This window comes from Nicotiana tabacum, chromosome 7 (genome assembly GCF_000715075.1).
Source record: "Nicotiana tabacum cultivar K326 chromosome 7, ASM71507v2, whole genome shotgun sequence".
NCBI lineage: Eukaryota > Viridiplantae > Streptophyta > Magnoliopsida > Solanales > Solanaceae > Nicotiana > Nicotiana tabacum.
The window spans coordinates 78,061,849-78,074,747 of NC_134086.1; positions in this window are offsets into that span (position 1 = coordinate 78,061,849).

Genomic DNA, 12,899 nt, shown 5'->3' on the forward strand with positions numbered 1-12,899 from the left:
ACAAACCAACCACCACATTTTAAACTGACAAGATTTTTCTTTGATTGAAACAGGGCCAGAAAATTTCGTTTGTGTCGGAGAAACCCTCCGCAAGGAAAGGCAAGCGCCAGACAGGTTTGACCGTAAATTTTCAGGATCCTTCTGGAAAATGGGACCTAGTTTAAAATTCAAAACAATCATGAGTAGAATAATCCAGCATAAACGTACCCCAAAGGAATATAAGTTGGCTTCAAAGTTTGTATGTTTAAGATAGGATTCAATTAGGAGTTTTCAGGCCCCTCTTGAATAATGGGACTTAGCTTTAAGATTTCGATTAGATAACAACATTTAGCGTAAATTCTGCTGTAGGGTAGTATAATTCAACCGTGAAATTATCACTCTTAAGATAAAACTTGACTTTTGATTTTCAGGACCTTCCTGGATAATGGGATGTAGCTTTAAGACCCTTTTAGATAACAAGATTTAGCGGAAGTCACACCTTTAGAAGATATAACTTAGATTTATAATGGTCGTTTAATTGAGAGTTGTCAGGACCCACCTGGACAACGAGGTTTAGCTTTCAAATTCTTACGAATATTTTGTAACACTATTCAGTTTAACACTCACATATGAGCCTAGCCACCAAACTGGGGCAGAAAATTTTCTTTGTTTTTGTATATTTTGTAGCAATCAGGAGCCTGCCTGGAGAACAAGGGAATACATTTCTAGTCAGCAGTCAGGAGCCCGCCTGGAGAGCATGGAATACATTTCCAGTCAGCAGTCAGGAGCCCGCCTGGAGAGCAGGGAATACATTTCAAGTCAGCAGTCAGGAGCCTGCCTGAAGAGCAGGGAATACATTTCAAGTCAGCAATCAGGAGCCACCTGGAGAACAAGGAAGTACAATTCAAGTTTTATTCTTTCAAGTTCTTATTGATATTTGTCAGGAGACCGCCTGGAGAGCAGGAAATATATTTCAAGTTAGCAGTCAGGAGCCCGCCTGGAGAGCAGGCAATACATTTCAAGTTAGCAGTCAGGAGCCCGCCTGGAGAGCAGGGAATACATTTCAAGTTAGCAGTCAGGGGGCCCCGCCTGGAGAATAGGGTTAGTTTTTACTTTAGTCAAGCTTAGTTTATAGTTTTCCTAGTCTATTCTTTAGTTTAATTTCATCATTGCATCAATAGTATAAGTGGTTTACAATTTTGCTTACAACTCACAAATCTTCCTAGTGCAAACTGGGGCAGAAATATTTCTTTGTTTTGTCTATTTTGTTGTAATCAGGCGCCCACCTGGAGAACAAGGGGAGACAACTCAAGTTTCTAGGGAAAGCACTTTCGAAGGAAGACAATTCACGTTTCAGGGGAAAATAGTTCAAGGTCCAAGGGAAAACAGTATCAAGTAACAAGAGAAGATGGTTCGAGTTCAACAATCAGGCGTCTACCTGAAGAAAAGGAAAAGCATCTCAGATTGCAATTCAAGTCAGCAACCAAAGAATCTCGCGGCAAGAATGCGAGTCAACAATCCGAGGTGATCAACAGAAGTTAGTCACAATAAAGAAAAAAGAAAGAAAGGCAAGAAGTGAATCCAAATGGAGAAGTTGATGAAAAGTTTGAACTACTTAAGACATGGTAGAAGTCACAAGCACTACTTGTCCGGTCTTGATCCAAAAGCTGTAGAAGAACGAGCTAACACCTGCAGCTAACAAGCGTCAAGGTTCAAATCTAAAGTCTGCATGAAGAACCATTCAAGACTCAAGATCAAGATTTAGAAGACTTATAGATAGGAACCTTGTAACTTGTAGTTGAAAGGTTTAGTTAGTCTTTTTCATTTGATTTTTGATGTAATAACAGGGACCGCGGACCGGAACCTCGGCGGAACGGCACCTCGACCAGATCTCCATCTCGGCATACTCCGTCATCTCACTCATCTCTGAACTACACGTGGCCTGATTCCTTTATAGCCAAGGATATGTAGGCAGCTCAGATACCAGAGCTCGGTCACATTCCCCTTTTCTCTTAGTTTTAGTCTCTCCAAATAAGGGTCGGGTCAAAAACCTGTCTAGTCATTTTTTGTCTGAAAATACTACGTCTTTCCAGTAAAAGAGGGGCAGCTGTAGACATGTGATTTTTGACCCTCCCCAAAATTTTTCACATTTTAACGCGTAAATATTTAATTTAGGCATAATATAGATATTTTAAGTAATTTTGACTCTTTTACTTTATTACAAGAAAACAAAAATTACAAAAATAGATTCATTAATATTTTGTAGTAATTTTTAATCTTAAAAAAAAATACAAAAATAGTATCGTATTTTTATTTTAATATGATATTTGAAAATACCAAAAATAGATTTGTTTTAATGGTCAAACGAACCCATCTCTGCCTGAAACTCGCCGGAAAAATGAGCTCCACCAGCTCGTCGAACTAACGAGTTCCAGACGCGACCCCTTCCTCAAGCGACCAAACCATCTTCTTCATCACCAGAGCTGGCCGGGAGTCCGATGACAACCTTCGAGCTCTAGAACTAACGAACAAAGGCGCTGAAAACAGTGAGGAGTCGCAAAACTCGTTTAACACTCTTTTCCGGCGAGTCTCGAGTTTCTGGTTGAGCTTCGATGACTGAGTTTCGACGACCGTTTCCCTTGGTTCCTTGTCGAAGTCCGTTCACTGGTTCCATTTAGTTCAAAGGTCCGATAGCTATTCTTCGAGTTGAAATTTAGAGTTGTTCGTTGTTGATTGCCGGATTTGTTGGCTGCTGCTGGCTGAGCTTCGATTTCAAGTAGTTGGATGCATGTTCCCATCATATTTGCCCAATTGCATTGAGTCGCCTGAATTTGTTATTACTAATTGCTTCCTGGCTTCACTGCAATCTACAACCGAACCTTTTTCCTCAGGTGTGTTTTTGACCTTTTCTCTGTTTAGAAGCAGAGTATTTGCTCTGTTTGGAGACTGTGTGTTTTCTGCTGCAGCTGCTGCATAGGTGACCAAAATTTTATTCCTTTGATCATTTGAACATAGTGTAATTTCTGTAGCTGTTTCGATACTTTTCTTTATTGAGTCTGCATTTGCAGCTGATACATATTCCTCCCTCTTGCTTTCAATTTTAGACTGAGTGACATTCTCCATTTTTGCCAGTGGATCAGTGTTAACAACATTGCCATTTGAATTGCATTATAGCTATTTCAGTGACGGAGTTTAGTGTGAGATTGATAAATTTGTTTGGTTAGTGATTATTTAGATCCACGTTGTCTAAAATGGATTTGGCTTTTAAAGGAAAGATAATTTTGTAAAGAACATTGAATTGCCTTAGAATCATGCGGGTTAATCAGAAATTGGTTTGAGTTTAAACGCGAAAGAGAAATTAGACTTTAATGGTTTTATTGCTTCTGTATTATTGTTTTACTAGCTAGCAACACGTTTCTGGGCCATGTGACTTGGACTTAATATTTTTAAGAATTTGAGTTGAAATGACCATGAATTGAACTTTTATTTTATTTATTTTTTTGTTTTATTTCTACTTTTCTTGTTAACCGTTAGCAACATCTTTAGTCCGAGGTGAGCCATTCGCAATTTATTAAAACATGGCCCTCGTATTAATTTCATAACCTAGATATAAAAATGACAATGGTTCGTAGTTTGCTTTTGGCACGTTTAATATACTATCGTGGTTGTGGACACGTTCGCGTGACATGATTACGATTTTCTAAAAACAAAACCGGAGTATGCGTTCGTGCAACTTCGACCAAATATTCTAAATAATAATAAAGCGTTATTAATTATGGACACGTTTGCGTGACATGATTTTTGACAGGCCAAACAAATGGGTACACGTACGTGTGACTTGTTTCAAGATGTTTTCTTAATTATAAGAGTTAAAAGTACATAGGTTCTAAAACGAGTAATTAAACAATTTTTATAAGCCAAGTATGATCAAAGCGACCATGCTAGAACCACGGAACTCGGGAGTGCCTAACACCTTCTTCGGGGTTAACAGAATTCCTTACCCGGATTTCTGTGTTTGCAGACTGTAGTACAGAGTCAATATTTTCCTCGATTCGAGATTCGAACCGGTGACTTGGGACACCATAAATTATCCCAAGTGGCGACTCTGAATTTTTAAACAAACAAATCCCGTTTCGACTGTCCTTTAATTGGAAAACGCCCTTATATTTATACCCTTTGCGGGGTGTAGTAAAAAAGGAAGTGTGACAATACTACGACAAGCTGGTCGGAGTAGGGATGGACGAAAGGATTCACATGAAGCTTTTCATGAGGAGTCTGAGAGGAGATGCTCTGTCTTGGTACATTAGCCAAGACTTGAGGAAATGGTCGAACTGGGTGAGTATGGCATCTGACTTTATGGACAGGTTCAGGTTCAACACAGAAAATGCGCCAGATGTGTTCTACATCTAGAATTTAAAGAAGAAGCCCACAGAAACATTTCGCGAGTACGCTACTCATTGGAGATCAGAAGCCGCTAAGGTTAGACCGGCTTTAGAAAAAGAACAAATGAACAAGTTTTTAATACGGGCTCAAGACCTGCATTACTATGAAAGGCTGATGTTGATTGAGAGCTAGAAATTTTCCGACATCATCAAGCTAGGGGAAAGGATCGAGGAAGGCATCAAAAGTGGTATGGTTACAAACTTTGAAGCTTTGCAAGCTACCAATAAGGCTTTACAGTCTGGTGGTACATCTAAGAAAAGGGATGTAGGTGCTGTAATGGTTGCACAAAGGGCCAAATCCCCTATCAAATACCAAGCCTATCTGATACCTCCACTCACATATCAGCCTACCCCGAATTACCAAGCACCCTCACCCTCTTACCAAACTCCACCACATACTTACCAATCACCCCCACCTCCTACATATCAACCTACTTCACCCAGATATTCCCAACCCGCACTTGTCTATCAAGCCTACAATGCTCAGCCATCCCACTATCAATCACCTCCCACACATCAAAACTTTCCTAGACCTCGACTATTTGACCGCAGACCCTCCAAATAGTATACCGCCATTACTGAGCCAATTGACCAGCTGTATGAAAGGCTCAAAGCTGCTGGTTATGTCACCCCTATCCCTGCTATAACCCTTAAAAACCCTTCTCAATGGGTCAATCCAAATAAATCCTGTGCATACCATTCCGGCTTGAAAGGGCATACCATTGATGAATGTCGCTCTCTGAAAGACAAGATCCAGACTTTGATTGATAACAAGATCATGGTGGCGAATGAGCCTACTCCGAATTTTCGCAACAACCCTCTTCCAGACCATAAGGGTGAAGGTGTTCATATGATTGAAATAGAGGATGATTGGGATCCCAAAGGATCGATCGGTTTAATCACAGAAGGCAACGAACCAAAAAAGCCAATAGTCACCCTTAATCCGCTTGTAGTCCAGACTCAGCCTTTTGGGAATGCCGAGGTAAACATGTCTGTACCACTTGAGTTTGAAGCACCACCCCCTACAAAGATGCCAACACCAATTGAGGTTGAGTTTGGGTCTCCAGCAAATGCACCATCACCGTTTGAAGTTGCAGTTTTACCCTCCAAAATACATGTTTCGTTCAGAGTAAAGGTGCCCATTCCAGTAGCAATGTCGGCCGTAACAACGTTCCATACAAATGCCATACCTTGGGATTACACAGCCGAGGCGAGAAGGAAAAGGAAAGCCAAGTTTGGGGAAACAGTTGCCGCACAGGGTATGACAAGAACCGACAGGGTTTATACTCCGAAACATTTAGCTGAGTCGAGTAAGCAGGCCTCTGGTCAGCCGACCATCACTGAAACTGGGTCCGATGATCTCTGGAGAAAGATACAAGCTAAGGAATACTCAGTCATTGATCAGCTGCACAAAACACCGACACAGATTTCTATCCTAGCTTTGCTGCAAAGTTCCAATGCACATAAGAATGCCTTGTTGAAGGTGCTAAGTGAGGCATATGTACCAAGCAACATCACCGGAGGAGAAATGGCAAACATGGTAGGGCAGGTATTGGAAAGTCATAAGATCACTTTTCATGAAGATGAGCTGCCACCAGAAGGGTTAAGTCACAACAAAGCGTTGCACATAACCGTGCAATGCGAAGATTATTTTATCACCAGGATCCTGATTGATGGAGGGTCCAGCCTCAATATTTGTCTGTTGGTAACACTCAAAACATTAGGAAAGGGGTTGCATGAGATCAAAGACGAGGCCATCAACGTCAAAGATTTCGACGGTTTCCAAAGGTCCACTATTGGGGAAATTAGTTTGTGCTTGCAAATGGGGCCTATTTGGTTCGATGTCGATTTCCAAGTAATAGATGTGCCGGCATCTTACAACTTGATTTTGGGATGACCGTGGATTCATGCCACTGGGGCTGTAGTGTCAACCCTACATCAGTCAGTGAAGTTTGAGTGGAATCACCAAGAGCTGATCATTCACGGCGATGGTAGCAATCCCATATACAGTCGCTAAACCATCCCAACGATCGAAGGAAGAAGAAATATAGGCGGTAAAACCTATCACCACATCGAGCGAGTCAACGTCGTTGACAAAGACAAATGGTGGGAAAACAAAATTAAAAGCATATTGAACTAGAGCGGATATGAACCTGGCAAAGGACTTGGCAAGAACCTCCAAGGAATCGCCAAGCCTATCAAACTGAAGAAACATGGCACCACTTTCGGTCTGGGATACGAGTATACTTGGGAGGAATTCAACAACTGGTCGCCACCATGGCGCGGTCCATACTACCTACTGGAGCAGCCAATACCACATTTGTAGCAGACTTTCCAGCCGACCGAAGTTATCTATGGGTCGGAAGAAGAGGAAGCACTGGCAACAATGAGGAATTTACTCCTAGAAGATGATGACATGGATTGTTGTGTCATCTTCAAGGAGGAGGGGGAGGAAGGCCCTTCCATATAGGTCGTAAGCCGAGGAGAATGCCTCAACAATTGGACCATCAGAACCACTAGAGCCCAAAAAGCCTCGGGGTAGCAAGGCTGAACAAAGCATCATGCACTATCTTTTATTTTTACTAGTTGATTTTCCTTTCGCATTTTGAATTTTCGCAATAACATCTTCCAATGTTCAAAACAGTTATGAAATTTATTAAAGCATTTCGGTTTCCTTACAAATCTTACTCTTATTATTTTCTCTCATTACATTATTTATACAGCATTACTATTACCTATCTTGATGAACCAATGGCTATGACATGCAATGAGACAACGCAACAAAGGGACATAAATTCATAGGAATATGATATACCATAAGAGATTGTTAAAGAAGTCGAGAACTTTGAGAACAGGCCAAAGTCCAACCTGGACGAGACTAAGATTGTTAACCTGGGAGATGCAGAAAATGTCAAAGAAACACGAATCACCGTTCACTTATCACCGTCAGAAAAGGAAGGGTACACAGAATTTCTAAGAGAATACGAGGACATATTCACCTAGTTATATGATGACATGACTGGTCTGAGCACATCTATTATGGCCCACAAACTGCCAACTGATCTGACATGTCTACCATTAAAGCAGAAGCTCAGAAAGTTCAAGCCTGATATGAGTCTGAAGATCAAAGAAGAAGTCACTAAGCAGGTCAAAGCTAAGGTTCTCAAGGTAGTAGAATATCCGACATGGTTAGCCAATAATGTGCCGGTGCCGAAGAAGGATGGGAAGGTCAGAGTCTGTATCGACTACCAGGATCTCAAGCGGGCCAGTCCAAAGGACGACTTCCCCTTGCCGAACATACACATCCTGATCGATAATTGCGCCAAGCATGAGTTGCAATCATTTGTAGATTGTTTTGTTGGATATCATTAGATCTGGATGGACGAAGAAGATGCTGAGAAAACGGCTTTCATTACACCGTGGGGATGTACTACTACAAGATGATGCCATTCGGGTTAAAGAATGTAGGGGCCACCTACATGAGGGCCATGACTACTATTTTCCATGATATGATACACAAGGAGATTGAGGTGTATGTAGATGATGTCATCATAAAGTCCAAGAAAGCCACTATTCACATGTAATATTTGAGGAAGTTCTTCAACAGATTGAGAAGGAACAACCTGAAACTGAATCCCGTGAAGTATGCATTTGGGGTTCCTGTCGGAAAACTACTTGGGTTCATTGCAAGTCGCTGAGGAATAGAACTGGATCCATCAAAGGTCAAAGCTATTCAAGAGTTGCCACCGCCAAAGAACAAGAAGGACGTGATGAGTTTCTTAGGGAGACTTAACTATATCAGCCGGTTCATAGCACAATCTACAGTTATCTGTGAGCCAATATTTAAGATGTTGAAGAAAGGGGCCGCTACCAAATGGACTAATGACTGCCAAAAAGCCTTCGACAGAATCAAGGAGTACCTATCAACACCACCAGTCTTGGTCCCGCCCGAGCCAGGTAGACCTCTATTACTCTACCTCGCAGTATTGGATGGAGCATTCGGCTGTGTTCTGGGGTAACATGATGAAACGGGGAGGAAGGAACAGGCCATCTATTACCTCAGTAAGAAGTTCACCCCGTACGAGGCTCGGTATTCTCTGTTAGAGCGCACTTGTTGTGCTTTGACTTGGGTAGCTCAGAAGTTGAGGCACTACTTCTGTGCCTATACTACATATCTCATATCAAGGATGGATCCCTTGAAGTACATCTTTCAGAAGCCCATGCCCACTGACAAGCTGGCCAAGTGGCAAATCCTGTTGAGTGAATTTGACATTGTCTACGTGACTCAGAAAGCAATCAAAGGACAGGCACTAGCAGATCACCTTGCTGAAAATTCCGTGGACGGAGAAAACGAACCCCTAAAAACATATTTTCCTGATGAAGAGGTATCATTCACAGGAGAAGATATTGCAGAATCCTATGACGGTTGGAGAATGTTTTTCGATGGAGTAGCAAATTTCAAAGGAGTTGGCATAGAAGCAGTCCTAGTATCAGAAACTGGTCAGCATTATCTAGTGTCTGCCAAACTCAGGTTCCCCTGCACCAACAATATGGCCGAGTATGAAGCCTGCATCTTAGGGCTCAAGATGGCCATTGACATGAATATTCAAGAGTTGCTAGTAATTGGAGATTCGGACTTGCTTATACATCAGGTCTGAGAAGAATGGGCAACTAAGAATTCCAAAATACTCCCTTATCTGCATCATGTATAGGAGTTGAGAAAGAGGTTCACAAAGACAGAGTTCCAGCATGTTCCCAGAGTCCAAAATGAGTTTGCCGATGCATTGGCTACCCTATCATCCATGATACAATATCCAGATAAGAACTTTATTGATCCCATTCGGGTAAAGATCCATGACCAGCCAGCTTATTATGCTCATGTTGAGGAAAATGCAGACTGAAAGCCTTGGTTTCATGATATCAAGGAATATTTTACGAAAGGAGAATACCCAGAACTTGCAAATCCTACTCAGAAACGCACACTTCGGAGGCTCCAACAATTTCTTTCACAACAGAGGAGTCCTGTATAGGAGGACTCCTGATTTAGGATTGCTAAGATGTGTCGACGCAAAAGAAGCATCTAAACTGCTAGAAGAAATCCATGCTGGGACCTGTGGTCCACATATGTATGGCTTTGTTTTAGCAAAGAAGATACTCTGGACTGGTTACTTCTGGATGACTATGGAGACAGACTACATCCAATACGTCTGAAAGTGTCACCGCTGTCAGATACATGCAGACAAGATAAAAGTGCCTCCAAATGAGCTTAATGCGACAAGCTCGTTGTGGCCGTTCGCCGCATAGGGAATGGATGTTATTGGACCAATCAAACCCGCAACATCAAACGGGAACAGGTTTATCCTAGTAGAAATTGATTATTTCACCAAATGGGTTGAAGCAGCATCTTATAGGGCAGTGACTAAGAAAGTCGTGGCGGATTTTGTCCGCGACCGTATCGTGTGTCGGTTCGGAATTCCAGAGTCAATCATTACTGATAATGGCTCCAACCTTAACAGTGATTTGATGAAATCCATGTGTAAAACCTTCAAGATCAAACACAAGAATTCTACAGCCTACAGACCTCAGATGAACGGAGTCGTAGAGGCCGCCAACAAGAATATCAAGAAGATACTAAGGAAAATGATAAAGAAACATAAGCAGTGGCACGAGATGGTATCATTTGCTTTATTGGGGTACCGCACCATAGTCCGCACATCAACTGGGGCAACCCCTACATGTTGTATTATGGTACAGAAGCAGTCATTCCCGCCAAAGTAGAAATTCTCTCCCTAAGGATCATACAGGAAGCTGAGCTCGACGATGCAGAATGGGTGAAGAGTCGTTGCAAACAGCTAACTCTTATAGACGGAAAGAGAATGAATAAAGTTTGCCATGGTCAGCTTTATTAGAACAGAATGTCCAGAGCCTTCAACAAAAGAGTCAAGCTAAGACAATTCACACCAGGGTAGCTGGTATTAAAGAAGATTTTCCCGCATCAAGATGAAGCCAAAGGGAAATTCTCTCCCAACTGGCAGGGTCCGTACATGGTTCACCAGGTTCTAATAGGAGAAGCCCTCATACTTGCAGAAATGGACGGGGAAGTTTGGCCAAAGCCGATCAATTCAGAAGCAGTCAAGCGATACTATGTGTAACCTTTATGCTTTCTTTTATGATATAATTTGAACTATGCCTGACCTGATTCCCGTTTAAGAGAGGATATGTAGGCAGCCCTATGGGTTCGGTCACAATTCAATAAAATTTTCATTTCCCCCGTTATTGGAAACTGGGGCAGAATTTTGAGAAGGACCCTCAAAATTCCGAAGTCGATTCCAGCCATTTATCATTAACAGCCGTCAGAAGCAGCAGCCCGGTAAACTGGGGCAGAATTTTGAGAAGGACCCTCAAAATTCTGGAGCAAGAAAAGTTGCATTATCTTGAACCACGTCGTTGTCGTCGGTTCATCTAAAGAAAACTATTCTTAATTATGTACTTATGTTATGCTTTTACTAAATCGTGCATGTTTATTACTAAAATTGCCTTGTTTAGCAACGCTACCCCAGTGATATATACAGTATCGCCGGATCAAAGCCGAGCAGGTCAAGCAAAGCCAGCGGGGATACGAACTAACCTTTCCCCCTTTACAAACTCACGATTTTTTTGGATGCAGGCACTTGAGTTGCAAAATCATCAAATATACTATACGCTCACTCACAAAGTTCAGGAATACAACTCTCCGAACCGTTAAACTTTCTCACAACTGCTATCCGCACACAACAGTGTCCCTAGCAGGCACAATATCCCCAACAATCACGATACCGCAATCCGCTATCAGCTAAGAAAACTCTATTGCCATTTGCCATTTTTACTTCTTGCATAAGGCTACCATTCTGCCTTCTGAGACTAAGTTCTGTATCTATCTACATTCTCTGCATTGCATAAGGCTACCATTCTACCTTCCGACACTAAGCTCTGTCTCCATCTACATTCTCTGCATTGCATAAGGCTACCATTCTGCCTTCCGAGACTAAGCTCTATCTCCACCTGCATTCTCTGCATTGCATAAGGCTACCATTCTGCCTTTCGAGACTAAGCTCTATCTCCATCTGCATTCTCTGCATTGCATAAGGCTACCATTCTGCCTTCCGAGACTAAGCTCTGTCTCCATCTGCATTCCCTGCATTTCATAAGGCTACCATTCCACCTTCCGAGGTTAAGCTCTACCTCCATCTGCATGGCTGAAAGATCGCCACTTCATCTACATCTTGCATGGCTGAAATATCGCCACTTCATTTACATCTTGCATCAGCCGAAAGATCGCCACTTCATTTATATCTTGCCTGGCTGAAATATCGCCACTTTATTTACATCTTGCATCGGCTGAAAGATCTCCACCTTCTACATCTCATGGGCTGAAAGATTGCCAATCTATCCAAAGGCGTCATTGTTCGGAGGCACCATTTTCATAGCCCGAGAACGCCATGCCATGGCCTGAGGACCCTTTTATCTTTTGCATATCATTATTCAAAGGTGTCATAGTTCGTAGGAATCATTCTCATAGTCCGAGAGCATCATTTCATGGCCTGCGAATCCCATATCATATGCTTCATGGCCCAGGATGTCATGGTCTGAGGACGTCATCCTAACCGTCCAAAGACAACATTCATGGTCCGACGGGAACTTGCATCACGTTTAAATTTTCGCACAATATACACTTGTATTGCTTATTTTCAGGTAAACTGGCGAGCAACTCAGTAGGAGCAATCCCGCTCCAGTTCCCGCAGCCCTGTTAGACTTTAACCATCCATCTCAACCCAAATATCGCGTCCGTCTTGAAAAATCTCCATCGGCATATTCTGCCGACGGATCCTGAACTACATATGGCCTGATTCCTATAAGACTAGGGATATGTAGGCAGCTCAGGAGCCAAAGCTTAGTCAAATTCTTCAAACCACTCTGTTCGATCAAATTGGCCATCATATCTTTACCCGACAGCTCTTTCATCCTTCCCGGGTAAAGAGGGGCAGCTGTTGATACCCAATTTTTTCCTGTATTTTTATATGCACAATGCCTTTCAAATAGCATGTATATGCATATATAAGTATACCATTTTTTTAAAGATTTTTAAATCAATTTACTGCCCTTATTTATCAAGAAAAACCCAATAATTATCCCCAAAGTTATCATTTTGGTAATTCATTTATTGGCCTCTTATATTTATACTAAAATATAGCTAGTATGATTTTTACACATTCTTAAAAATTTATTTAGTATTTTTAAAGCCAAATTGCGTATAATTGCAATATTAGCCTATTTGAAGATTTAATTATGTTTATAATTACAAAATTAATTCCAGTATTTTTAATTTAATATTTATATATTATTAATTAATTTAATACCTTTAATTCATTTCCAAAAATTATTTTACTATTTTTTATAAAATAAATAAGGGAAAAGTGGCTATTTAAATACTAGCCCTAC